At 45.3% G+C, this 27,801-nt stretch overlaps 1 pseudogene across 1 annotated transcript in view; it reads left to right on the forward strand.

Annotated features, from left to right (window-relative positions):
• Positions 1–25,396, forward strand: part of LOC309817470 (serine/threonine-protein phosphatase 4 regulatory subunit 1-like) — a 62,560-nt pseudogene extending 37,164 nt beyond the window's left edge. The window contains exons 7-18 of the transcript XR_014296209.1: positions 5,934–6,041; positions 7,083–7,148; positions 8,699–8,841; positions 9,381–9,565; positions 10,677–11,128; positions 13,119–13,312; positions 15,981–16,078; positions 16,949–17,134; positions 17,394–17,555; positions 21,942–22,076; positions 23,711–23,852; positions 24,687–25,396. The product of XR_014296209.1 is annotated as a serine/threonine-protein phosphatase 4 regulatory subunit 1-like (transcript). The remainder of the gene's footprint in view (positions 1–5,933; positions 6,042–7,082; positions 7,149–8,698; positions 8,842–9,380; positions 9,566–10,676; positions 11,129–13,118; positions 13,313–15,980; positions 16,079–16,948; positions 17,135–17,393; positions 17,556–21,941; positions 22,077–23,710; positions 23,853–24,686) is intronic.
• The last annotated feature ends 2,405 nt before the right edge of the window (positions 25,397–27,801 follow it).

The following is a 27,801-nucleotide window of genomic DNA, read 5'->3' on the forward strand; positions in this document are numbered from 1 at the left end:
ATTGGTAAAACCTGGAAGCGCTGTATCCTGTAATTATATCTAGACAGCATAAACAGGCCGCCGGAGACCAATTATAATTCCTCTCGCTTGCAGGAAGGCCATTAGCATTCTGAGATTATAACTAATTGTCAGAAGCCTATTTTTCTCTCACAACACGTTTTCACATTAAGGCTTCCTCATTTTTTTGTTGTCATTCCTAGTTTTGAGCTCATTTTTACTTGTGCATTTATTTAAAAAGAATGTTGTGGTTGTGTGCTATAAAGAATAGTTGGCCCCCAGCAACCGAGTGAAGATGGTCATTGCATACAAGTGGTTCCCAGGGCCACGGGAACGTCATTTCTTGTCGCTCGGAGTGCTGACTTTTTAACGATTCTGGATTTGTTGCACACGGGTAGTAATAAGGTCGTGTGGGCGTGGCACATGGAGAGGGTGGATAGAGATGCCGGGCCCTCTTTAGTTGCCCGTCACCCTGGATACGAAGCCTTGCGGCTCATTTATGTGGCCGTCACTCTATGCAGTTCTGCCGAGCATCATATCAGAAATGTGTGTCTTCTAAATTCGGAAGACACAGCCTTTCCCTCATTTGTGTTGTGGGGATAGTTTCCTTTTCACCCACCCCCGTTGCTTCTCTTTTCCCTCTTGTCTGTGATGTGCAGAGTCCACGTAGAATAGTGGGTGAACTGCTAACCAGGAGCTTGCTCTGCTGTTTAAGAAAAAGAAAAAAAAGGCAGTGCTGTGCAGTGGGCAGAGCAGACATGAGGGATGGGAAGTCCTTCCTTCTTTCCTTTCTTCTTCCCTTTTTCTTTTTTTTGGAGGGGGGATGGGAGAGTTCTTTAAACATATTTGGGGGTAATTTTTCATTCTGTCTTAATTTTAAACTTGTAGAAAAGTTGCAGGAGTGAACTCCTGTACATACTTTATCCCACTTCTCCAGCGGTTTATACTTACGTCTGTCTGTTTAATCACATCCTCTCTCTTTACACATCTGCACACACACAGAGATATATACATACACATATGTGTGTATATTTTTCTGAGCCATTTGAGAGTAAATTGGAGACATTGTGCCCCTTTACTCCTAAATAATTCAGTGCATATTTCCTTTTAAAAAACAAGGAAATTCTCTCCTAAACAACCATAGTACACTGATCAAGATCAGGAATTTTAACCCTGATACAATACTAATATCTCATCCATGGTTCATGTTCAAATATTTTCGTTTGTCCAGGATCACACATTGCACTGAATTGTCGCATCTCCTCTGTCTCCTTGAACCTGGGGCAGATCCTGAGTCTTTCTCTGAATTTTGTTAACATTAACATGTTGGAAGAGGGATGCCCTGGAAGTAATGTTGTGTCCTCATGTGTCACGTTAGGAGGCCCAGGACTTCAGTTCATTCTGATATTGATGATGCTAACTCTGGTGACTTAGACAGAGGTGGTGTCTGCCAAGTTTCTCTGCACCACTTTTCCCCTCTGGACATAATAAGGGGAGTTACTTTGCAGCTACACAAGTTTGCTGTTCATCGAACTTTCACCCACTAATATTAGCATTCACTGATGATTCCAGCTGTCATTCTACTGTGAAGAGCGTTCCCTTCTCCATTATTTGCTGACATTTTGTTGAGATTTTCACATCTATATTCAAGTGGACTATTGTAAGCAATTTGCTTTTCCTGTTATGTTTTTGTCAGCTTTTAGAATCGGGGTTATTCTGGCTTCAAAAAATGAGTTGGGAAGTATTCCCTGCTCTCCTATTTTCTGAAAGATTTTTTTTTTTAAGATTGGTGTTATTTTTCCCTTAAATATTTGTTAGAATTCACCAGTAAAACCTCTGGTTCTAGGGTTTTCTTTGTGAGATGGTTTTTGATAACAGATTCAACACAGATACGGGCTATTCAGGCTTGTTATGTCATCTGTGTTATTGGGTAAGTTGTATATTTTAGGGAATTTATTAATTTCATCTAAGTTGTTAATTTATCAAGTTGTTGGGATAAAGTTGCTTACAATATTCCCTTACCTCTTAATGCCTGGAAGATCTGTAGTTTTATCCCTTTCATTTATGATACTGGTAATTTCTACTGTTTATTGTTTCCTTCCTTCTACTTACTTGAGTTCAATTTGCTTTTAGTTTTCCCGTTTCTTAAGGAGGAAGCTTAATATTTTTCAGCCTACCTTCTTGTCTACTTTAAGGGTTTAAAGCTACACATTTAGTGTTTATATCTTTGTGATGTATTGACTCTTTTACTAAGAAGTGACTTTCTTTACCACTAGTGGTAATCTGTATCTTGTAGTCCACTGTGATATTACTGTAACCACTCCAGCATTCTTATGCTTACTGCCCATCATAGTATATTTGTTTACATCTCTTTACTCAAAACCTTATATGTCTTTGCATTTAAAATGCTCCTGCTTTCATTAGCATAGAGTTTGGTCTTCCCTTTATAGCCAATCTGATAGTTTCTGCCTTTTAATTGGAGAGTTTATTCCATTTACGTTTAATGTAATTATTGATATATTTGAATTCTGCCATTTTGTTATTTGTTCTCCATTTGTGTCATTTGTTCTTCTGTTATTTCCTGCCTTTTCTCAGGCTAATTGGATATTTTTGTATACTTCACTTTAATTTCTCTATTGAGGATTTTCAAAAATGTAGGACCTTGCAACATCGTAGCTCCCCTCACCCTCTCCTCCTCTGTGCTGTGGTTGTCATATACATTATGACATGTACATCACATGATGATCCTGGTAATGTGGTATTATAATTTTAGATTTGAACAATTCTATCTTTGGGAGAAAGTAAGAAAAGAGAAAAAATGCATAGCCCTTTATACCCACATTTTTACCATTTTTGGTGCTCTTGCTTCCTTTCCTAGGTCTGAGTTTCCATCTGGTATCATTTCCCTGCAGCCTGAAGCACTTCCTTTAATACTTTTTTTGAATTTGGTTGGCTGCTGCTGAAATCTCCCAGTTTTAATCAGAAAATGCCTTTATTTTGCCTTCATTTTTGACTGATAGTTTTACTGGATATAGAATTGAGGTTTGTTTTTGTTTTTACTTGCAGCACTTTAAAGATATGCGGTTGTCTCCTGGGGAAGTCAGCTGTCATTCATATCGTACTCCTGTGTAGAAAATATCCTTTTTTCTCTCTCTGCTCTTGAGATTTTTCTCTTTATCTTGGCAGAGTGAATGCTTATCCTGCTTTGCGTTTATTAAACTCCTTGGATATGTGTACTGATGCCCTTCACTTAATTTGGGCAGTTTTTGGCTATTGTTCCTTTAGGTGCTTTTTCTCTCTTTCTCCTTTCAGCCCAGGCCTTATAAAGTTGGGACCCTTGATATTGTCCCAACAATAAGTCTTTGAGGTTCTGTTTTTGTTTGTTTGTTTTGTTTTTTTAAGTAATTTTTGTCTCTGATGTTCAGATTTAGTGATCTTCATTGATCTGTTTTTAAGTTTGATGACTCTTTTTGTCATCTCCAATCTGCTATTAGCCCTTTCCATTAAACTTTTTATTTCAGTTATTGTCGCTTTCAGCTCTAGAGTTTCCATTTTGACCTTTTAAAAAAAATATTTATTTATTTATTTATTTATGGCTATGTTGGGTCTTAGTTGCGGCACACAGGATCTTTCATTGTGGCAGGTGGGATCTTTCGTTGTGGTGCGCGGATTCTCTAGTTGTGGCGCACGGGTTCCAGAGCGCATGGGTTCAGCAGTTGCGGCGTGTGGGCTTAGTTGCCCCATGGCAAGTGGGACCGTAGTTCCCTGACCAGGGATCAAACCTGCATCCCCTGGATTGGAAGGCAGATTCTTAAACACTAGACCACCAGGGGAGTCCCCATTTTGACCTTTTTTTATAGTTTATATATCTCTGTGATGTAGAGATTCCCTATATGTTCTTTTTTGTGTGTGTGTGGTACGTGGGCCTCTCACTGTTGTGGCCTCTCCCGTTGCGGAGCACAGGCTCCGGACGCGCAGGCTCAGCAGCCATGGCTCACGGGCCCGGCGCGCTGGCATGTGGGATCTTCCCGGACCAGGGCACGAACCCGCGTTCTCCGCATCGGCAGGCGGACTCTCAACCACTGCGCCACCAGGGAAGCCCTCCCTATATGTTCTTTATGCTTGTATTTTCTTCTCATCCTTGAATATATTTATAAAAACTCCTTGAAATTGATTGTCTGGTGGTTGCAACATTTGGATCATCTTGGTGTTGATTTCCGTTGATTGCTTTTTTCTTTATTATGGGTCACTTTTTCCTGTTAATACATAGTTATTTTTAATTGAATACTGGACATTAAAAATGATACACTACAGAGATCTGGATTCTGTTTTATTTCTCTAAAGTGACTTTTTACATAGCAGGCAGTAATCTTGTCTGATCTCCAACTCCCAGCTGTCTCCTTTGTGGTGAGCAGCAGCTGACGCCTCTGCTCAGTTTGTTTAGTTTCTGGCTGCTGCTTTTCTGCTGGGCCCCTGGGGTCTTCCCCATATATGTGTAGTTTAGCAGCAGCCAAAGATCTCAGCAAAATATAGACACAGATTTTGGACCTTACTTGCAAATTTCTCCTGTTGCAGTTCATCTTTTAAGGACAGCCTCCGCTCCAGTTCCTGCCTTTTGGTTGCTCTCCAGTACTCTTAAATGATTGTTTTTTTTATGTTTTTTTCAAGATTCTATAATTGTTATCTGTAAGAGTGTAAGTCTGACCAAGCTACAGTGTTATTACCAGAAGTCTTGATTCTTTTTTATAGTTTCCATTTCTTTGGTGAGATTTCCTATCTGTTCATTTGTTATGACTCTATTTGCCTTTTAGTTCTTGAACATATTTATAATAGCTCTTTAAAGTCCTTTTAAAGTCCACTAATTCTAACATCTGGATCTTCTGTGGATTTGTTTCTAGTGATTGAGATTTTTCTTGAATATAAGTCACATTTTCCCATTTGTTCTCACGTCTGTGACTAATGTATCTTCTCGATGAAACATTGCAGAAACTCTGGATTCTGTGTTTTTCCTCTGAAGAGTGTTGACTTGTTCTAGCAAACAGTTCAGATTCTGTTTCCTTTGCAGTTCTCAGCAGCTGAAACCACACAGATCCTTCTGCCTTCAAGCTATTGCTTTGCTCTGTGAAACTCACCATCTCCCCTGTGCCCACGTGGTGCTGAGATCAGCCAAGGATAAGAGTAGGATTTAATCGGAGGTGGGGGCTCTCCCTTCTTTAGCTCCCTTCCTCCATCCTTCCCTCCCTCCCAGGATTTCTACCCTCACTTTCCAGCCTTCCTGGCCACCTCCATCTCTGTCCTCTGACTTCTCAAGCCAGTAAAACGGTACCTTTTACTTGGAAGTCCAGCTACCCCACGTGGCTGTACAGAAGGAAGGATGCCCCAGGCAGAAAGGCAGCAGCAAGCAGTGCATGTTGTACCCAGTGTGGTTTCCCCTCTCAAGGGTCTGCTTCCCTTTAGTCCCCACCAGTGTTTGGTTAGTCTTTAGAGATCACCTGTGAGCCATCTTTTATGCTTTGTCCAGCTGTTACTGTATGTCCCAGCTCACTACTCTTTGGTTTTGGTAACATGACTTAACCTCTTTGAGCGTTAGTTTCCTTATCTGGAAAAATGAAGATAAGTGATACTCATGTCATAGGGTTTGAGGAACATGAAAGAGGTAATGCACATAAATTGTTCATTCACGTGTCGGGCACATGGTAGGCACCTGGCAAATGGTAACTCTTCAGCTTTAGACAAACCATATCTGAGTAAAACTTGAAAACTATTGGCCTTCTATTGATATAACTTGACAAAATGCAAAAGAAGGTGTTCTCTGTTTTGACCTCTTGGGTATTTTGGCAATATTTTTGATACTAGCTTTTGGAATCCAGTTAGTGATACGTGGGACATTTATGCTTTGGTATTCCAAGTGACCCAAGTTTTCTTGTTATTTGTAGATAATCTGCAAGCTGGCGTCAGTGCTGAGCAAAAGCACAGTTGAACGCCTGCTGCTCCCTCGATTCTGTGAGCTGTGTGGTGATGGGAAGCTCTTTTAAGTTCAGAAGGTGGGAATGTACAGTTTCAAAACTTGAAAAATTCAAAAGGTTAAAAAAGATTCGGGCTTCCCTGGTGGCGCAGTTGTTGGGATTCCCCCTGCTGGTGCAGGGGACGCGGGTTCATGCCCCGGTCCGGGAGGATCCCACATGCCACGGAGTGGCTGGGCCCATGAGCCATGGCTGCGGAGCCTGTGCATCCGGAGCCTGTGCTCCGCAACGGGAGAGACCACAGCAGTGAGAGGCCCGTGTACCGCAAAAAAAAAAAAAAAAAAAAAAAAAAAGATTCAAAATTGATTCCTTTAAAGTGCCTGGACTTCCTCAGTAGACACAGTCTGGATGAAAAATGTGGCCAGTGTGAACTGTGTAAGGAAAACAGTGAACACTGTTGCCAGTTTTCCCTGCCATCCGGGCATCTGTGGAGACGTAGGGTTAGGCTCCGTGAGGGTAACCCTCTCGGGCACAGGAGGAAGAGACGTTGCTGGCTTGTGCTTCAATGCTGGGGCCCAGGCGTGCAAGGCCTTTTCATCACTGGGGCTGACTGGCTCCAGGACCCTTGCATGTTTGCTGTACCTTCCAACTGCACCCCCTGCACTGCCCTCCCCGTTTATCGTTTGTCACTCGGTTGTCATATTCTTCCTTCTGAAGACCATTGCCAGCCCCTCCCTGAGCAGCCTCACCGTCCACCTTGCTGTGCAGCTGCCCATCTTCCCTGTGGTCTCCCCTCTTGACGCAGAGGCAAGGAGCTGGGTCTCATTTACCGCGCAGAGGACATTAAGGGTCTCTTTTGCTCTAGTGCTAACCAAAAGCATTATGTATTGAGATGATTAGGAGCCACAGTGTCCTAGCGTGTGGTGCTCTATTGTAAATCTTCTGTTTCCAGTGCAGTGGAGGCACCCGGGTGGTGCTGTGTGGGCATCGGGCTCAGTAAGTGCTTGTTAGCTGCCCGACCAGAGGAGTCGTTGCTCTCAAGGCTCCTGCTTGTTAGTTTTCACGATTTGTTAAGACAAAAAGAAATCGGAGGATAATGAGTATGCCTTTTGCCTTTTTAAGGTATATGCCACAAATTTTCGTGATATTTGTCATGCTGTCGGACAAGAAGCCACTGAGGAATTTTTGGAATGTGACATTTTGCCAGCTGTACTTGCTGATGCAGTTCTTAGGGCACTTTTGAAATTAGTGGTGAAGTTTTGTATTTATGAGTCTGTTACTTTGGAATGGCAGTTTTGCATCCATCAGTTTCAGGTTTCTTGGCTCCTGAAGTAACATTTCTTATAAGCTTCAGGCAGCTGGTGTGTGGGATGCTGCGGGAGCAGCCCCGCCCTCTTCCCTGGGGACTTCTGCTGTCGCTTCCTCGCCGCTCGCTTTCCCCCTGGGCTCTTCTCACTGTCTAAGCCACTCTCTGTCCCTTCTCGACTGCTCTTTCTAGAACACTGCTCCACCACCTCCTCGCTCCTGGGTTTCAGAACCTGTGGGATTTTTTTCTTGGTTTACAGACTAAAATCTAGACCCTTGTTGACCCCTCAGTTCCCTTCACAAGTACCTTTCCTGCCTCACCTCCAGTCGCCTCCTTCGGGTCTGAACGGCGCCCTGACCTTCGGTCGTGCATCTGAACTGCAGGGAGGGCGAAAGGGGGCACGGCCGGGGTCTGTATTTTTGCTGACGTCCCTGGTGGTTCTCGGCACAGCAGTCTGGAGAACGACGTCACCAGGCAGCTGGGGGCTCTTCAGGGCCTCGCAGCTCTCTGCTCTCGTTCACCTCCCTGCCCTGCTCATTACTGCCCGTCTCCTTCCAGAGGCTTCCCTGCCTGGCAGGTCGACCCTGCTCACACTTCACACCCAGCTTCCGTGTGCATTTGCCTCTGTCAAGTTCCTTCCCTGTCTGGACTCACCTACCCACTGGGTCAGAGAGAGTTAATCTCTCCCTTTTCAGCATTCCATGACATTCTGTTCAGAGTACTTGCGTGTCCCCCACCGTGCCTCATTGCAGCGTTGCTGACGGGGACTTCACTCCATCACGATAATCTTTGCTTCTCCACTGCCCACCCGTACCAGGCCCCCAGAGAACTGTCCTAAGTAAGCACTTGCCACTTTTACATGACAGGGTGTACTACCTGTATGGCTGGATACAGCTAGTTTAACTGAAGCGCCGCAAATTTACGGTCACACCGAGGAGGGCCGATGTGAACTTGTGAATGGACTCACAACCGTGTATATCCAGGGTGATGACAATCCATTGCATTCCACTGCACACAGTTTGCGTTCCGTGGACTGGAACTATTTGCTACTATCGGGTTTTAACAGTATGCCTTCTTTCACTAAAGTACCCCAGCCAAAGACCGCGGCACCTGGGTGGGGCTGCTACTTGGGGCATCCACAATTTCAAAGTCATTCACAATTCTTCTCTACAGTTCACAGACGCATATCAGTCATTCAGCCTTTGGGGAGGTTTTCTGTATTATCTTGTTGAATTTAACGCAGTCATTTACTAGGATTAAGAGGTAAAGGAAGTTACTTATCCTAATTTCTGTTTGTTTCGGACGATTCCTTTTGGACTCATAGCTTTTGTGTCATTAACTTATGGCTCTGCCTTAACTACGTCATTGAAACAGGTCTACCCTTCCTTCGGGTGACCGAGTCTGAGTGGCATGGTTTTGTTTGCTTTGGTAGCTCCCGAAGTTTTTGGAGCTCTGCTCAGACAATGCGTGGGGGATGAGGAAAGCCTTTACGGAGTGCTTCATGGCCGTGTCTCACAGCACGTCCCCCGAGGGCCGGCGCTCTTGATCACGCTGATCAGCGACCCCTGTTGATGGGTGAGTGCGGCCACTCGCAGGCCTTGGTGTGGCTTTGGACTTGGCACTGCGTACTGTGTCTTTTCAGTAACGGATTGGCGTATTTAGACTTTGTGAGGATTATTAGGGCACCCAAAATCTCAGAAGCCTGGTGTGTAGTAAGAAAGTGGCACACACCTCAGCATTCATAGCAAACGAATATCACAGAAATGAGAAACGAGAAGGAGAAAGCTGTAACTGTATTGTTACCTTTTCTGTTATGATCATAAACATGCCCGTCATGATGAATAAGGTTTGTTCAGACGCTTTACAAAGTCTGGAATTATTTGAGGTAGAATTAATATTCTGGAAGCATACAAACTACATGATGGCACTAAATTTTTCCTGATTTTCTGTTGAAAAATAGTTTATTTGGAACTCAGCGACTGCCTTAGAAAGCAATACATCTGCTTAGACATAATGTGGCGGACAGTGAATTGTCTGGTGATCAGCCATCTGTTCAGCCTGGGATCAGACCTGGCCGACACCGCGTCCACCGCGCCCTTCGTCTCTGGTTTCAGGTGCGCCAGGCTGCCTTCCAGTCCCTGGGCCCCTTCATCTTCACCTTTGCCAACCCCTCCAGGGCTGGCCTTTATATTCAAGAAGATGGCACCCTGAGCATCCGACCACCGGCTCTGGATTTGGACTCGGGTTTCACCTCCGGGTCACCGGGTGCAGGCAGCCATGGTAACATGTCCTCAGCCTGGTAAGTTTTGGCTGGGATAATTATCAGGATCCCGGCTTCACCGCAAGCATCCACCTAAAATTCTAGCAATTATCTTGTCTGGAGTTTTAGTAACAGTGACCTTCTGGGCAAGATGGAATATTAGAGCTTTAATTATGTAAAGAAGCAAAAAGTAATTGCAATAATGATTTTGAAACATGACTACTGGGTTATAAATAATGAAGCTACTGTGTCTCTTAAAGTTAGATAAAATATTCATTCAGAGTTGTGATTAAATAACCTATAAAGAAAATTTTCTCTTACTTTTTGATTAATGAAGTTCTTTGGATAATTTACACAGGGAAAACGTGACGTCTCCCCAATAGAATTTTGTGCTGTAGGATTTTTCATGCACATGAAGGTGACATTTCCTGACTCACCGTTAGTAGGCCCACACTGTTCTTCCAGTTCTAGTGACTGATCTAGAGTTTTGAGTTTGAGTTCTTTCCTGTTTCCTCAGAAGACGATGGGTACGTAGTAAGCAGGCCATTCGAGGTAGTTTACTAGCATTTCTCCATTGCGAATGTTCCTCCTCAGCAGTGTGGGAGGAGGTGATTCACGTCTCGGATGGCACGGATGCTTCGTAAGGTGGGTGCATCCTTCTCTCCATCTTTCTCCACCAAAATTCATTGAGTTCTTGCTGAAGGTCAGGCCTGTGTGCCACATCTTCCTCCTCAAGACTTTCCAAGTGGTTCACAAATAGCCAGTTCTTAGCGGCTCTAGCACCTTTTATTTTCTAATGCCTCCACCCCCTGGTGGAGGTACTGATGGGCAGTTAGTGCATGGAATCTCGCCACGGAAGGGGTGCCCGCATAAGCCGGGGCTAATGCCCCACTTGAATGTGATGGAGGGATTGGGTGAACCTTCCTGTGGCATTTTCAGTGCTTGTAATACTCCCAGTGGGGCAGAGGGCACTGATTGGACCTCTTATCCTCTGTGAGGTTATTCACTTCTGGCACCGGAAGACACGGGAGGTTGGGTAGCCAGGTAGAGAGGAGGACTGGGCTCACGAGGATGGGGATCTGATGTTTTCCCATCTTACTTCCAGTCTATTACACGGTGCTAAAAATTTGCTTCCCTCAATTTAAACTAGTTCAACAAAGCCAGGCCACACAGAGCCAGCTCTACCCATGGTAGGCACATCCACGGACACCAGCAATTTCCTGTGTGTCCGTAGCTCCTCCAGTGGCCTGATGGGGAGCCCAACGGAAGACTCTGTCTTGGCTGGAGCCGAGTTGACCAGGCTTTCCCCCGAGGCCACGAAGCTCCCCAGTATTTACGACCTGCCCGTCAACAGCCATCCTGGACCAGACTCCTGGGCCCGCACGGGGAGTCCTGAGGACGTTTTCAGTAATTTCCTTTATTGGCGAACTCCTCTCCCTCACATAAGCAAGGACTTAGAGCTGCTCCTGAGCGAGGCTGGCCCGCAGGAGGAAGATGGCAGCACACCCGAGGCCGTGCATAGGAGCTTTGTGGCTAGGAGCGAGATTCAGAGAGTCCTGGATGGTTTGCAGGAGCATATGATGAACGATCCAGATGTGCAAGGTAACTGTTGTCCACGGTAATGAAAGAGAAAACGGGATCTTTCTGGATTGTGTGTCACCCGGGCCCGTGTGGCTGTCCACGTGTGCGTACTTCCCTCAGTCGACCCTGCGCACCCACCATGGGGGCGCCTGGCCCAGTCTCCGCACAGCCCTCACACTGGGGATCCTGCTGTTGCAGGTCTCTCCAAGGGTTTTGCCTCCTTGCTTTTCAGCCATGTGACCTGGTTCTCAGATAAAAGCGGCTAGTTCTCGGGCATGTCTGGAGCGGTGGAAGTTTTATTAGCTCCTTGGACACGGTTCTGTCTCTCGCCATGTGACAGTGCCCTTTCTGGTTACGGACAGCCAAGGATGGTGCTCCTTTTGGAGCCTGTTAACTCACCTAAACCTTAAGGTTTTTGCCTTGTACAGCCAGGAAAAGCATAACTTCTTCTTTGGGGTCTTTTTCATTTTGTGACTAGTGTTCCCACTGAGTGCCTGATCTGGGAGCCAGGCCTTGCAGTCCATATCCATCACCATGCCTCTTCTTTCTCTAAACAGGACTCTATTTGTATTCTTCCTTGAGTTGGGGAAATTGGAAAAAAACAACACTTGCTGCTGTTACCGGGCAAAGATCTGTGAAGCTTTCGGGAAAGGAAATGTGAAAATCCAGTTAGCCCTGTGATTATTCTTTGTCTTTAAATTTATAAAGGAAATTAAGTCAGTGTTTGCTGAAGGAATGAGCACATGTAACATATCGCTTCTAATTGTTATAGACAAAGGTCTGTTTTTGGAAAACACATTTCTAAAGCCGCATTATTCAGTGCTTGGACCCGGGCTGCGTGCTGGGGCAGTAATGCCCAACACGTGAAGCCCTTAGGGTCTGGTTGAGGGGATTATGGAAACAACCACCCAGCATAGGGAGTGGCACAGGCTGGGGCAAGGGTGGGCGCACAGGGCAGGAAGCCGGTCCCTCCTGGGGGCGGAGGAAGCATCTGGGAGAAGACCTCGCAGAGCAGCTGACATTAGACGCGGGCTTTAGGCGACGGCCAGGGCCCCATCATCTTGAGAAGTCGAGGGTTGAGTTTCAGAGGTTTCTTCCAGTTTCCTGAAATCGTTGTTTGTACAATCTTGTGTGCATATGCAGACTTAATTTCTTTGTAAGGAAGGACCCACAGCTTTCATCAGTACTCAGAGGGATCTGGGACCCCAAAAGATTGAGAAATAAACTACCCGTTGGGTATTTGTGAACTGGCCACGGCTGAAAATGTCACTCAGACCCCTGGGAAGGGCCTTGGGTGCACTGAGGAGGTGGCACCTTGCCCTGGGCCCAGTGGGGAGCCCTTGCAAGCTCTAAACATTTTAAGGACTCTTGTTGAATTGAACTAGTAGAAAACAGGATGCAGGCAGTATTGTGTGTGTGTGTGTGTGTGTGTGTTTGGAGGCTGGAGACATGGAAACATCAGTTTGTTTTTACAGAAAGACATGTGAACTATGTCGTCTTCACTGCTAGGAGAGTCTCGAATACCCGTGCTGTGGACAGAAAGAACGGATAGTGCTCGGGGCTGGGTGAACGCGGTCTTTGCTCATCGGTGTGCACGGGGATGGATTGATCCCAGCACGCATGTGCGTGTATGTGCATGTGGCAGAGCATCGGCCACCCTGGTTTATAAATGGGGGGTGGGACCCCCTCCACCCATATCGCTGGGCCTCCCGGACAGCAGCGTTCAGGAACATCGTGTTGTCTTTCTGTGAAAGATGATGGACTTGAACTCTGATTTTCCTGACTGAGGCTTTTCGGGTTCAGGTTTGATGCTCTGTGTGTGGCTGGCGTTTAGTTGGAATCAAGTTAATGGCCATAAACATCAGCACCTCGGTGAGAGCTCGCGCCGGGTGACCGACGTCCGGGAGGGGAGGGCTTGTGTGGTGCGTCCACGTCCAGCCCGTCTTGTTGGGAGTGAATCCCCACAAACCAAATGAAGTTATTAAAGTTCTTGGAACTTCTCTTCCTGCAGCTCAAGTTCAGGTATTGTCAGCTGCACTGATGGCCGCACAGCTCGACTCTGTGACTGAGCCCGAGCGCCCGCCGACAGAAGGGCTCAAGGAGGTGTCCATTTCAGACCCCAGCCCAGCCTCTGGCCGTCGGCCGGCCCCGTCGGCTTCACCCCCGCACAACGAGCTCGCCGCGGCCAGGACGTTGCAAAGCACGGTGAGTCTTTGCCCTCTCCCTCAGCCACCGAGGAAGTGACAGAAATCACGAAGCTGCGTTTTCTTTTATTAATATATCCTGGCAGAATTGATAAATGGCACATTTAATTTTATTCTTAAGGTCATGTTTTGGATAACTAGACAACGAATCAATCAGGTGATTGATAACCCCGACTCTCCTCCACAAAACAAATGTGGGGAGACCAAAACACCTTCCCTCTTCTCCAAAGACAGCCTGGTTCTTCGGGGGGATTAAGCGTCTGAATGCTCTAGTTCACTGCTAAACCTACGCTTACATCTTTCAGTAGCAAGGGGAGGTGAATTCATGCAGCTCCTAGAATGTAAAGTTGGCGGTGGCCTTTGAGATTGCGCATATCCTCCAGCCCGTCCTGTGGGCCTCCTTTAACCCGTGCTTGCTCAGGAGTGGTGCTGGATGCCGTTTCTCGAGGGGAGCTTTTGAGAAGATAAGTAGCTCACCACTTTTTCTCCTTTAGTCTGGAACCAGCCCCCGTGAGGCTGGGACTCCGTGTTTGGGGCGAGAAGGAAGCCTGGCACTTATTTCTCACCTTGAGTTTCTCTAGCTTTCCAGCTCGCTCGTGGTAGGAGGCTCTGATGCCTTCCTAATTCCTACTAAACTTGCACATGGACCCCTTTGAGCTGGGGTCCTTCACAGGTAGTGGTGAGGCTAGCGAATTAAAATTAGCAGGGGTCTGTGCTCATAAAGTCATGATGTGTGGGCACCCTCTCATTTTCATGTGCCACGATGGAGAATCTCTTCAAACTTGTGGTCTCCAGGGTCAGAATACCAATTGTTTCTCCATTCACACAGTTTACATTCTGATGTCCGTGATTAAACTAACTTATCACCTCCTTTTACCCCTTGGTCTGCTCCAATGAAGCTAAACAAAAGACGAATTAAAAAAGCCTGAATAGAAAATGTTCAAGGGTTATTAAGGTTGCCTTTGATTAGTAGGGAACGAGATGATATCCTGTTTTGCTGATTTGCTTCAAAAAATAGGCAAGAAAGCTCACGTTGTTACCTTTGTTACCTGGAGTATAAAAACCACCCGTGTTAAGTGGAAAGGTGTGGTCACGTTTACCTTGGTGGGAGATGTGATGGTATTCGGGCTTCTTTGTCATATACAGAAGTGAAAAAGGAAAAGAGAGAACAGATTCCTCCAAGTTGGCTGTCTTGAGTGAAGGACCTTAAAAGGGCCTGTATAATTGGGCTTTTGGTTTATGGCGGGGGATGTCAGGGCTCTTGAATTTGACTCTTAGGTTCCTAAGGGATCAGTCAGGATGCTTCTAGTTGCAAAAGAAGGAAAAAGTAACAAAACAACTCAGAGCTTAAGCATTGAGGACAGAAGAGGAGGTGAGGAGGCTGGTCGCCCTCGGCCCTTGCGTTGACCTTGGTCCAGCTCCCACTCCGCCATCTTCATGCACCAGCTTGGTCCCGAGGTGCCCAGGGGAAGGAGGGGCCTGTTTCTTCCCACTTGTCTCTTTTGACTGCCAGGTAGTTTTCTGGGGAAAGACCTCCCAGTTCCTTCTGGGGTTGCCTTGACTTGGGGTGGTTTACTTAAACCTTAAGTAAACCTTGGTCCTGGAATAAGTGCTGTATGTAACTATGGCACTGAAGACTTTGGAATAAAATTAATTCCTAGAAGAAGAATAACGATTTATTATTTATTAATCTATATGAATTTATTAACTTGGAAAAATTGGGGTCTTAGGTTATCATACCAAAATATTTCTGTTTTATCATGTCCTCTGTTAAAATAAGCAGTACATTTCAGTGAAAACCTTGGGAATTGAAGGTTCTGGTAGTGTGCCTCAGAGCAAACGAAGCATCTATCGGTGTATTAATCGACTTTCCCGGATCATATATTGAGCTGATTTGTCAGAATCCATTAAGCTGGTAGACAGTATGACATTTCAAGTGCAAGTAGGAAAATCCATGTTATGGTTGAAGGAGAAGGTCAGGCCCATCTCAGTTAATGTTAATCAATGACCAGAGACCAATATGTCACCGCTGGATGGTCCTGCTCGTTTTAATTGTTAACCTAATGTAAAGGTTCATCAGCAAACATTAGAGGTATTTGTACATGTGAAAATTGAGAACAGTTTTCTAAGTAAATAACCTTTCATCAGCCATATCTCTTCACTCAGATTAAATGGGTCCCCCCACCCCCCCGCCTCTCCATCCTCTGTCTGGGGTCCAGGGCGCTGTCCTCTCTCGTCCCTGAGAAATGCTGGAGGTGCTCTTCACCGTTTCTTGCAGACCTCGCCCTGCCTTCGGGAGTGGCCTCTGCTTTAGACATGCGACCGTTACCTAAGGGCATCAGCTAGCCACACCGGGGACCCTGGGGCCTAAAGAAGGGTAAATACAGACTTGAGTTGTTGGTACTCACCAGCAAGCACCTGTCTTTTGTAAGGGCCTCAAGCAGCCTTGAAACTAAAATGCTCTTGAAATGACTGACCCATACGGTATCATATACAACTGTGCAAATGGATTCTTTCACATCTGGAGGGATACCACTGACTTCAGGGGAGCTCTGGTCTTGGTCTGCAGAAGTCATTTTTGGCCTTGAAAGAGGATTCTTTGAAGGGGGAGTGGTAGGACAGCTTCCTCCTTTGGACTACGTTGGTAATGTGCCTGATCAACTCTGCAGGGTCCAGGCGAACCTGGCGGTGGAACCAGTGACCATTTGGAGACCGACCAGAGAGGCATGGCTGCAGCCCACTTGAAGAGGATAAATCTAAATTACAGGTTCGTTCCTTGAAAAGAAAAGCAACTCAAAACTACGTTTTCTGGAAGTTAAATTTAAGAACGGCTGTTGGAACCAAATGTTTTTCTTCCATCAATATTAATGACATATCTTAGTTCATAATCTGTGTTGCTGATATTTCCTCTCTAACTTAAAAAAAGTAAATTCTCAAGTATTGTTTAAAGTCTTCTGAACAATCTCGAAGGTATTTTAATCAAGCAAATCAAATATGAGAAAAGAATTTGGCATGTATACATTCATATTTAGTGTCTGTTTATACAAGCCATTTAGCTCCTTTTTTGTCTGAAAAGTTTTCGACAGCTTCCTTTGTTGAACTGTGTTTGGTTTTGTTCTGTCTTGTGGATTAGCTTCTAGTGCTATGGAAGTTCTCTTAAAGGTTTTTAATTATTGTATCCCCTTGTCCTTGCAGAGAAAAAGGTAAGTGGGTGATGTCTTATGAAGGCAGTGTCCCATCAGTTGGAAAAAGGTAGTAGTGAGCAGAATGTAGGGGCTCCGGCCATAGGTGCTGGGGGCAGTTAAGAAGAAGAGAGGAGCTAGCTTGCATTCTCCAGAGCTGCGTGTACCAGACCAGCCAAACGCTGATATTCTAGACTGTGCTCTGTGATATCCAGTATTGGACCAATTTAGAAAAGATGAGCGTGGCCACTGCTTTAACTTTAGACAAAGCTGACTCACTACACACCGAACAAGAAGTTCGGGCACTCCAGAGCCCCAAGCTTTGGGAAGCCTCTTGTTCCTCTTATACTCCTGCTTTGCTGTTTTCACCTCCAAGTTCCAATGTCCTCGTCTTTCATGAGTGTTCTCCTTCTCTACTGCAAGCATGATGGTCCCCTTTCTGTCCTGTTTCCCAGGATATAATACCTCAGCCCCTGCTAGATCAGTATGTGTCCATGACCGACCCAGCTCGAGCCCAGACCGTCGATACCGACACAGCCAAACACTGTGCCTACAGCCTGCCGGTGGTGGCGCTGACCCTGGGCAGGCAGAATTGGCACTGCCTGAAAGATACGTACGGGACGCTGGCTTCCGACGTGCAGGTAAAAGGAGCCTTTTCAGGGCAGGCACAGAATAGGATGGGTCATCTAATTAGGGAGAAAGGGAAGCTGCGGCAAGGCTGCTCACTGACCTGTATTTTATGTGGCCGCCATTGGCTTGTTTACTGGTCTCTGGTCAAATGAAGCTTTAAGTGGTCAACCGCTGGCAGTATCAGTTTGGCTCCACAAATGCCACTTACGCTCTTGATAACACTGAATTATGCTTGCCTTTTGTGGTCCGTATGTCTCTGCGCACCCCCAGTGGAAGGTCCGTCGGACCCTAGCCTTCTCCATCCACGAGCTGGCTGTGATCCTTGGGGAACAGTTAACGGCTGCCGACCTGCTGCCCATCTTCAATGGATTTTTAAAGGCCCTGGATGAAGTACGAATAGGAGTTCTGAAACACCTGTATGACTTTCTAAAGGTAGGAAGAAGGATGAAAACAAAAAACAAATCTCCCCTCTTCAATACAATGTTTGTATATTTATTTGGCTGTGTCGGGTCGTAGTTGCGGCACACGGGATCTTTCTTTGCGGCGTGTGGGCTCTTTGTTGCAGTGCCCGGGCTTCTCTAGTTGTGGCACGTGGGCTCCAAAGTGCGCGGGCTCAGTAGTTGCGGCGTTTGGGCTTAGTTGCCCTGCGCATGTGGGATCTTAGTTCCCCGACCAGGGATCGAATCCACGTACCCCTGTGCTTGAAGGTGGATTCTTAAACACTGGACCACCAGGGAAGTCCCAATACAATTTTTTAAAACCCTGGATATGTAAAGTATCAGTGGAAAAAAAACCAGAAACAGCTGTCTGGGTTTCTTCAGTTGAAGCATATCATCCACAATCTTAAGGTGAGCGTTCTTTCAGTGATGGGTAAATATCTTTATCTTTCCTCCTAATCTTCCTGTCCCTTAGAGTTCTAATTGCATGGAGGATGGTAGACAGATGGCCCAGCACACTCTGAGAAGGGAGGAACCGGGCTCCCGGGTGGCGGTGGCTTGTGACTTGCCCGGGGTCACCTAAGGGAAGAGCCCAGCTGAAATCCAATCTCAGTTCTGCATGAAGGTCTCTTTCTTGCAAGATGTTGCTGCTTCCCGTCTTGCCTTCCCCCCGCCCGCCCCCGCCCCAGAGGAACGATGAGCGTGAAACTAAGAGTTTAAACATGACCTAGAGAAACGAATTGCTCGCGTCCACGTGACCAGGAGCTGTCCTTGATGGAGTCTGGCGCGTGCCGCGTTGCTGGAGATTTTCCTGTCTGGTGCAGGAGCACACGATCAGTGCCGCCTCCCTGGGAGGCAGCCGGGGCATTATCTTCCAAGCACACACACGCTTGGTTTGTTTTTCAGGCAGGAAACCGTGCAAGAAGGATGAGTAGGGGGCGTGCAGAAACACACAAGCACATCCACGAACCAGGGGAGAGAGGGTGGAAGCAGGCAGGGACGCGTTGGATGTCTGTTAACAGCAAAGCTAATTCACAGCCACACTGGGTAACGGAGTACAAGGCGTCAGGGAACTGAACGGTTCTGGCCGGTGACCAATGTATAATAATCTGAAGTATAATAAAACAGTCTCTTTGGGGACATTTTGAAGGATTATATATTTTTATTTATATATACATTAAAAAAAAAATAGTTGCTTCCTGAAGACAAGAGGAGAGCATATCTTTTATCAGCTTCCAGAATTTGTAGTGACCGATAGCAGCAGGCATTGGAGGTTTCGATATGGACTGGCAGAGTACGTAAAGCCTGTTTGGGGTTGTGAGAAGGCCAGCTAGGTGGAATAGTTCTTCATGTCCCCACCTTATAATTGATTTCCAAAGTAGCAGTAGGAGTGTTCTTTTGGATAAAGAGATTATGTTTTTATTAAGGGATAAAATGAATTCCAAAGCTCTAAGTTACAAATACCACCGTCTCTGGGGAGACATTCATTTTCAGAGGCAGGCAGGGCGAGAGTCACTTTGGAATTAGAGTGTTGTGCTGTTCTGTAAGCCAATTTATTTGAACCAAATGAAAGATGAATCACCCACTCTTCAATATTTTCCTATTAATCGGAGCAGTTTTTGCCAAAGCTTTCTTGAACATTCTGAGTGTAGCCCTTTGTGTAAGGGCACAACGCAGTTTATACACTTCAGCCTCTAAGGAAAATTATGTTACAGTGAGAGATATGAAAAGGTCTAACCCAGATGAAGCGATTATTTAATAAAAACGTCCCCCAAGGTGGCTCAGATCTGTACATCATTTTGTGTGTGAAGGCGTTATTTAATTCCCCATTTTGTGCCAGCAGGAGGAACGTTCAAGGTTTTAGTGATTCTAAAAGAGTGAAAGTGTCACTTTAAATAATTCTCCGTCCCGAGGTGTATAATGTGCTTCCCGCAGTATTGAGTGGATTTGTTTGTGGTGTTGTTGTTTGGGTTTTAGTTTTCACCTTGTCGAGATTTATTTCAGTATCTCTAGTTTTCATTTTTCTTGCTCTCAACTGGAAATCTCTCAAATAATTGTCTTCCCTGTAGAAATCCATCAGGCTTTTGCGGCTATTCAGGATATGATTTGGCCGATGCCAGGGGCAAACTAAAAGATTTTCTCTTTGCTGTGATCCTTAATCATTATGCTTAATTTGAGAGATTGAGGTTTCAGTCATTATGCCATGTTCCCGGCGTATATTCTCAGAGAACCGAGGAAAAAAACAGGCCCACGTTTTTTCCATGAAGGCATCGCGCCCTCTAGCGGCTGAGTGCAGGAACTCGGCGAGGTCCGTCTCGGGCCGGGCTGACCTGCTTCCCGGGGATGGGGATGGGGATGGGGTCGGGGTCGGGGATGGAACCGGGGACTGGGGACCCCGGGGTGGGGTTGGGGCCGGAGACCGGGGATGGAGTCGGGGCTGGGGACCGGCTGACTGGCTTCCCGGGACCGGGGACCAGCGACGGGGACGGTGTGGAGCCGGAGCCGGAGCCGGTGCCGGCTGCGATGACCTGCTTCCCGGGGCCGGGCCGGGCCGGGCCGGCTCGGCTCGGCTCGGCTCGCTTCGCCCGACGGCGTTATCCCCGAGCGCGGGCTATCTAACTAACATCTCTGCGATGGTTATTGAAGCCAAAGCCACTGATATGAATTCTGTGCTTCCATGCCCACGATATTGGTATCACTTTTCTAAAAACAGTGCTTTTTGATATGAAAGTATTCACCGGCACTCCTGGCTTTTGGTTCTAGCTTCCTTCCAATCTCTTTTTCATTTCCTTTCTTTGCCAGTGTGGAAATAATGCCATTTATTTTCATACCCTTCTCCCCTTCTCCGTTTAGAAAACAGTGAAAGCTTTGGTAGTAGGTTTTTCCCACCAGCCATCTTATGAATTTTTCCCTGGGGTTAAAGAGCTCGTGCTCCCGTTCTCCATGTGGACCTTGTTGGGTTGAGAAAGGCTCGTGAACAGTGCGTGAACCGGCCAGCAAAAGCAGAAAATTTAATTTGCAGCTTCAGGAACACTGTGGAGACAGTGAAATCTCATTTGTTTTCCCTTGATCTGTTGATCTTTGGGAACTTCAGCGTCCTGGCTATTTTTATGTTATCTGATTTTTAAAGTTTTATGTGCTTTCGAACTGATAACCTAAAGTTGAAATATTAAATCCCTATTCATAAATTTCTCAGCCTCTGTTTTACAAAGTTTAATTTATTTCCTTTCTGTTTGATTTGTGTGTGAGAGAGAGATGAAGAATTAAGATTTTTCCCCCCAACTTTCTTTGCGAGGCCATTTTCACTCAGCTTTCTGCTTCCGTTGATCTCCCAGCCTGGCTATTTTTATCTATAAAATGAGATGAGAATAAAGAGAGGTTGATAATGTGTTTTTCACCCCCCAAACAATTTCTTTCTTTCTTTCTTTTTTTTTTTAATTTCAGACAGCTGATGTTGATTTTGGAACTCTATAATCCCAATGATGTTTATGATATTTAGTGCATATTGCCTTAAAGTTGTGTGCAGATAAAGTTTCTGAAGTTCGGTGGATCTCCTTCAAGCTAGTAAGGAACCATGACCTTTTCCGTTTATGAGTTTTAGAAAAAGGAGTATTTATGTTTTTTCCATTTTAATTTCTTTATTTTTTCTGGGCTTAATTTATCCATTTACCCATGAAAGCAGCTTTTAAGTTTTGAAATTAGGAACTGTATTATAGTTTTATCAATATGTAAGATAGCTCTTTTGTTAAGCAGTATGCTTGAGTGATGAAAATTGTGGACAAATCACCTTATGTATGAAACTCTTTAAACAATGGCTTAGTGTTTCTTTTCAACAGAGATTGGGTTGACTCTCCAGCAACAGTTTTGTAGAAAAGTAGTTAGTGAGCAAAAACTCCAGGAAAGAAAAGCCGATCCTGTTTTATGTGGGCTTATACCAGCTGGATACCGAGGAAAAAAAATCTCATTTGAAAATATTTACTAAGGTACTCTGATGGTGCTAAAAGTTTATAAAAATGACATGTTCTGAAAGGTAATGATTTAGTTGTTATGCAAGGGGACATTTTCTAAAATGTGGAATCTTAAGGTTAATAATGTATTTTTCTAATGCCAGTCCCTTTTTACATTTCCTTTTATGAAGGGTTTTATGGGTGTGAGTGTGTGTGTGTGTGTGTGTGTGTGTGTATCACCATATATTTAAACATCTTTTTTCCTCTGTGTTCTAATGATCACTGTGACAAAAATGACTCTCTCCCGTGCTTATAAATTCGTTTTAAAGGTGGAAGGGTGCATCAAAATGTCCAGTTTCCGTGTAGAATAGTATTCACAATCCAAGTAGATGGCAGCCAGCATTCTAAATTCGCTCTTCTAATATTTTTCACAGGTTGTAGCAATTCTGCAGAAGTTCTATTCCAACAGTGAAAGTGCGTTGGGGTTAAATTTCATCAATGAACTCATCCTAAGGTGCCGGCACTGTTCTAAGTGTGTCGGAAGGCAAGCGTTTGCTTTCATTTGTCAGGTTAGCAGGGCCTGGGGGGAGCATCTACCCTGCGCATATGTTTGCCGTGTGATATCAACACACAGCACCAGGCAAAGAATCTCAGCCCCGGAGGACTAGCCAGGAGAGAACAGAGGACTGAACCCCCTTATCTCACAGGAGACTGTGACAACACAGTTTGGAAAAGGGACTTGCCCAGGGTTACCCAGCCCTTCTGTGCAGTCATCCTATGGATAGTGACTGAGCACCTGCTGTGTGCCAGGCCTGCTCTAGACGCTGGAGACGGAACAGGAACAACCTCCTGCTCTCCGGCACTTTCCGTCCAAGGAGGTGGGGGCCAGGCCCAGCCTGTGCTCCCGTCCTGTCCAGTGCAGGGCTGCCCACCGCAGTAGGGAAGGAGCAAGGTGGGATGAGGAGCACAGCAGCGGGGCGGCTCGGGGACCTTCCGTCTCTTTCAGGTGAAGGTCAGCCCCTCACGTCGCCCTCTCTACGTAGCATCTTGGAAACGAGGGCATGACTTACGTTTGGCTGGGGAGGATGGCTGACATTTTTTTTTTTTTTTTTTTTTTTTTTTGCGGTACGCGGGCCTCTCACTGCTGTGGCCTCTCCCGTTGAGGAGCACAGGCTCCGGACACGCAGGCCCAGCGGCCATGGCTCATGGGCCCAGCCGCTCCGCGGCATGTGGGATCCTCCCGGACCGGGGCACGAACCCGTGTCCCCTGCATCGGCAGGCGGACTCTCAACCACTGCGCCACCAGGGAAGCCCCTGGCTGACATTTTTGATAGCCTCTGTGTGCCGGGCCTCTCATCCTACACCTGCTCCTAACAGTAAGGTCTGCCAGGTGTTGAGCTCGGGCACCCATGTATCAGCTGCTGTTGTTACCCTGTAGTGGGAAGAGCTACAGGATGTAGAATCCACATTCCTGCAGTGGAATCTCCACCTTGCTGCTGCCTGTGGGTCTTGAGCCTTTGGGTATCACCACAACATTGGACTCACCTGCAAAACTAGGCTCAGTCTGATTTCCATGGCTGGCTATGAGAATGAAATGGGAGAATCCACATACGACTCTTTGTAAGTAGAGCAGCAGTAAATGCTACTTGTTCACGGAGGGCCGGGCACTGAGTTGGGGTCTGGGATTTGGCTGTCATGTGATAGGCGTGGCCCCTGTCCTCAAAGCCTGAGCTCTGGTGAGTAACAGGCGTGAAGGTTCCCAACCCTTGTTGGCGGGCGCTACGCTAGCCTTTGCAAAAATGATCTGCCATCCCCATTGCTACTCCATGGTACAGGTGAGGAAACCGAGGCCCGGAAAGGTGAAGCCACTTACTCATGGCCACGAAGCTAGAAATGACCAGGTTAGGTTTTGAACCTGGACCTGTCTGACTCCAAAGCCTTTGCCTTCCCCATCAAATATTACATCACTTGTACCCCAGTGCTTGGTAATGAATTTTAAAAGTGTTGACTGTGTTTCTAACCAAGTTCGGTGGTTGAGATTTTAAAATTCAGACACACACACACACACACACACACACTCCTCAGACCAAAAGATCCTGAAATTACTTCTTTGGAATTACAGAAGTGTATGTTTTTAGAAAAACCGTGCTCATCACTATTGAAAAAGGTCCGTTTTTTGGCTCTGGCTTTCTCTTCATCACAGGCAGTGGTGAGCGAGGGGTGTACCCCTGTGGACCAGTTTGTTGAACACTTACTCCCCAGCCTTTTAAGCCTTGCATCAGATCCTGTGCCAAACGTAAGGGTTTTGCTCACCAAAGCTCTAAGACAGACACTGTTGGAAAAGGGTATGTGGACCATTTTTCTGAGCTTACAGACTTTAAACTTCATCAGGCAGCAGCTAAATCTCCTCTTTAGGGAATTGTGGCAAATTGTGTGGTAGCGTACTTCAGATCTATTATATAAATTGATATGTTAATTTTTATGCATAAATTATGTTATTTATAAAATGACTAAGAATTAAGATAGCTCAGTTTTATACTTAATAAACATGCTGAAATGCAAAGTATTACATAGTCTTCTAGAAATGCGGGAAACTTTTATAAACTTTAAGTTATGACAGAGAAAGATTATGAAAGGTAGTCAATTTAAGCATTAACTATGGTTAGGTTTTAATGGTATTAATTTTGTAGTCAGTCGGAAAAAGTTTATACCCCAACCTAGTCAGTTATTTTAAAGCTGAACAGGACTTAATATAAGACTGTGTCCCTTGTATAGTTCACTTCTACACCACATATTCAGGAGAACATCTTATCTCCTGCCCTGCATATCCCTTTGTTGCCACTTCCCTCCCATCCTCCACCCCATCTGGCCAGCAACCTGCTCCCCCCTTCCTGTGTTCTATGTTGCCAATTCTTTTGTACTGGAGGGAAGAAAAGATAATATTAAAAGATTTTTAGTTATAGTTGAAAAAATATGCATGCCTATTCTTAGAAGTTTGTCTTTAAAATTTAGGAAATACTCTTTGATTCAAGCAATTTTATCATTTTAAAGGACTTATTCTATGAAAAATGGTTTATTGTCCTGAGACGTGGTTAAAAAAAAACAAACCCAAACCAGAGTATGTTTTTGAACACAGTTCACGGTACGTGTAATTCAATTTCATGTTTTTTCCTCTTTAGTGTGTTTTAGAAATGCCGGTAACCCTCATCTTGAAGTCGCTGAAGAGACTGTCTTAGCTTGGCAGTCCGACCGGGACCAAGATGTTTCCTTTTTTGCCACCCTAGAACCAAAGCGGCGGAATAGTATAGACGCTACCATGCTAGGAAACCAGAATTAACGAGTCTGTGATCGCTCACAGTCTGGTCATTTCATGTGTGGCATATGCTGCTCACCATACCTTGAAGGGGAACTGATTGTATCATACCTGCCCAGGGAGGACAGATTCTGAGACTCTGATGCTGTGCGTTCAGATGACCCCGTTCCCGTCTGCACTCACGGGAACTACTGCTGGGACGGGCAGGAGTCCCAGGTGGCTCGGCCTGTGCTGCGCTTCTGGGCCCCTGCCTGCCTGATCAGGAAATCTGTGAAAAGGCTGTAGAACCAGGTGGGTCACTGAGCGGGTTGTGGGGGGGACCTCCATGGCATCAGACTGCCTGTGAGTGGTTTGTTTTCTCTATTACAGACTATATTATTTAACCCCCCAGCCAACACCTCCCCCCCGCAAAATAAAGTACATTGTTGGAAGCTTTTAAGTCTTTGACAGATGTGTATATTTGGCTTCCCTCATGCTTTCCTATAAAATATAGTTTATGGTATTTTATTTTTAACTGAAATACTGTACATACGCAAATAACTTGTGACAGGAAGAAAATATATTAATGTAAGATAAGCCTCCTATCAGTGAACAGAACAAATACATCACTTAAATTTATGCTCCACTTTGAGTTGCTGCAAATATAGCCCAATCTGTTTACTTTTGAAAAATGTGATAGTTAAAGAAATCTACTAAAGACTGATTTATGGCAGTCTTTCTAATATTGTACTTTTGTTGTAAACTGTACTCGGAACTTTTCCTCAGGCACTCTCCCCCTCCTCTTCTTGCAGGAACTGTTTCCATAAAGATAGGTACTGGCCTTTGATAGAGGCATAAATAGCAGAAAGATTTTCATTCTTATATGGATATATTATCATTTGTTTAACAACTTGGGGGTGGGGGGAAATTGATCACTGAGATGCATGGATATTGACTTTATATCTGATGCTTTAGAATCTTAACAAAAAATAGGAACTCATAGTTCTTCTGATCCCTCTATATAGTTGGCCACAAATGCCAGTGATTTGGGAGGTTAAATTATGATATTCTTCAAATCTAAGTACACAGAACTTAGATTGCATGCTTTTAAAATTCAGACTAAGGGAAAGATACTCTAGAATTTAAACAGGTTTTGCATTAATTAATAACTCAAGGCTCTATGAACAGTTGATTAAATTCTGCGTACATGTGTGCTGAAGTTATTTTTCTTGTTTCTACTTTTATCTTCTCAAAGGCAAGCATAAGGGAAGGAAAGGGCAGCCCACGTGGGGTCCCAGAGCTATAGCTGCAAAGGGCGCGCCAGCTGGCTTCACTCTTCCCTTGGATCTTTTTCTTATCTTTCTTTTCTTTTTTTTTAAAGATAAAATTTCTGGAGCTATATATTGAATTTCCTGGTATACAGGATGTTTTCCCCTCCCCCAAATTCCACTGGGCTGACTCTTTAAAAAGAAAGGAAGGAATCTATACCGTGCCAAAGAAAATAAGGCACATGTATGAGAATTTCACATTGCAACCCAGGATAGCATTTTGACAACTTCAGCAAAGAGTGAGTTAATACATTGGAGACTACATATTAAGAAAAAAAAAATCAATCTCTCTTGTATTTAGTACTTGCCTAAAGTCAATAGATGGAGGTATTGTTTTGCTTCAGTAACAATTTTTAATTTATTTTTATTGCCTAGAAATTGAGATTATCATGTTGTAAAATCTGTTGATCTAGCAGCAAGTAGAATTACTCAACTGGAATCTTGTATTCTGTGCAGAGCTTCATTTTCCATTAAGGAAAAAACAAATCAGTTGGTGTTGTGATGTGTAGGATTTGCCTGCTGAATCAGATGTGATGGTAGAGATTTGTTGAGACTCTTTGGTAAATAAATAATCTAACCTTTAAATTTTCAGTTTATGTGTTAAAATTCTTCTATAATGCCTTTCCAGTGGAAAGCTATTTTTATGATTAACTTCTCTGCAAAAAGTATGTTGAAAGCTTGCATTTTATTCTTCGTTGGTAACAACTGAGATTTTTCTAAGCTTGTTCTGGTTGCCCTTGCTGTCCTCTCCTGTAGCTTCTCCATCAGTTTAGGTCTTCACATATTAATTGTTCTTAGGTGCAGTGTTGAGTGTCTGTGATTTGACCACTGAAGGTAAGCTTCCTGTTTTCTTGAGCACTCGGTCTCCTCCGGTGAATTAATGGAAAAGCACGAGACAGTCTCTCACAGGTACAGCTGCCTTGAAAGGCATCTCAACAATAGAACCATCTCATCTTTTCCCCAAGTGGACATTTCCTCCTTGCTAAGTGTTTTCATTAGCACCTTTCTCACTTCAAGAATTCGAGAACGTTTTCAACATGGACGGATTTTGATGTAGCTTTGCAAATTTTCAGGAAGGTCTGTCTCCCACTTCCGGAGTGGCCAAGTATCAGGTTTTTTCACTGTCAAGTTGGGCCCAGATCGGCTTGAAAGGGGTCATATTTCTGCAATGTTGGTTTTTTCCTTCATGCTAAGAAATAACGATTTTTAAGCATGGCTAAAGTCTGCACTTTACCACCCTCTGTAGACGACGCATGCAAAGATGATTTACAGCATTATTCACGCATAATTCCTATAGGTAGTTGGCCCCGAATTGTGCAATGATTGTATTTTAAACAGACATGGAGAGGAGGTCACAGTTGCCTAACAACGGCCACGAGCCGCCTCGTCTGCCAGTTTCAAGGAGCTGACGGTGAGAGCAGCTCGGAAGCGGCGAGGAGGAGTCGGGGCTGCGGCCCAGCTGGGTCTGCGGGGCGCGCGGCCTCAGCGAGGCCGCTGGATGGATCTCAATACATCCTCCCAGTGTTTTAGAAGCGCCCGGGCCCTTTCCCCGTATCGCAGACGCGTCACCCGCGTCCACGTGGAGCCCCGCCTTGGTTAACGGCGGGCCCGTCGGCCCACTGAGGGCGCTGGGGACTCGGCCGTCCCGGAGGGGCCACCGCGGCGGGGGCGGCG

The sequence above is a fragment of the Mesoplodon mirus genome (genome assembly GCF_964341445.2).
Source record: "Mesoplodon mirus genome assembly, chromosome: 15".
Classification (NCBI taxonomy): domain Eukaryota; kingdom Metazoa; phylum Chordata; class Mammalia; order Artiodactyla; family Ziphiidae; genus Mesoplodon; species Mesoplodon mirus.